Raw genomic sequence first — 691 nt, forward strand, 5'->3', positions numbered from 1 at the left:
CATTCAGAGTATCAATCTCAAGAACTCCTTTCTTCTGAACTGTCCCATTATTCACATGATTCCTCTCAGAAGTGTACATGAATTGGTTATTTGCAACCATTTCAATGAGTTCCTGAGCTTCTGCAGGCGTCTTCTTCAAATGAAGAGATCCTCCAGCAGAGCTGTCTAATGACATCTTGGACAGTTCAGACAGACCATCATAGAAGATACCTATGATGCTCCATTCTGAAAGCATGTCAGAAGGGCACCTTCTGATCAATTTCTTGTATCTCTCCCAAGCTTCAAAGAGGGATTCACCTTCCTTCTGTCTGAAGGTTTGGACTTCCACTCTAAGCTTACTCAATTTTTGAGGTGGAAAGAACTTTGCCAAGAAGGCATTGACTAGCTTCTCCCAAGAGTTCAGGCTTTCCTTAGGTTGTGAATCCAACCATATCCTAGCTCTGTCTCTTACAGCACAAGGGAATAGCATAAGTCTATAGACCTCAGGGTCAACCCCATTGGTCTTGACAGTGTCACAGATTTGCAAGAATTCAGCCAAGAACTGATGAGGATCTTCCAATAGAAGTCCATAAAACATGCAATTCTGTTGCATTAGAGAAACTAATTGAGCCTTAAGCTCAAAGTTGTTTGCTCCAATGGTAGGGATTGAGATGCTTCTCCCATAGAAATCAGGAGTAGGTGCAGTAAAGTC

At 42.1% G+C, this 691-nt stretch overlaps 1 non-coding gene across 1 annotated transcript; it reads left to right on the forward strand.

Annotated features, from left to right (window-relative positions):
* Positions 1–229: 229 nt before the first annotated feature.
* Positions 230–337, forward strand: LOC148567449 (small nucleolar RNA R71). Its single transcript, XR_015883040.1, has one exon. It is a non-coding gene; the product is annotated as a small nucleolar RNA R71 (small nucleolar RNA).
* The last annotated feature ends 354 nt before the right edge of the window (positions 338–691 follow it).

This window comes from Arachis ipaensis, chromosome B4 (assembly GCF_059453495.1).
Source record: "Arachis ipaensis isolate K30076 ecotype BB chromosome B4, ASM5945349v1, whole genome shotgun sequence".
Taxonomy (NCBI): domain Eukaryota; kingdom Viridiplantae; phylum Streptophyta; class Magnoliopsida; order Fabales; family Fabaceae; genus Arachis; species Arachis ipaensis.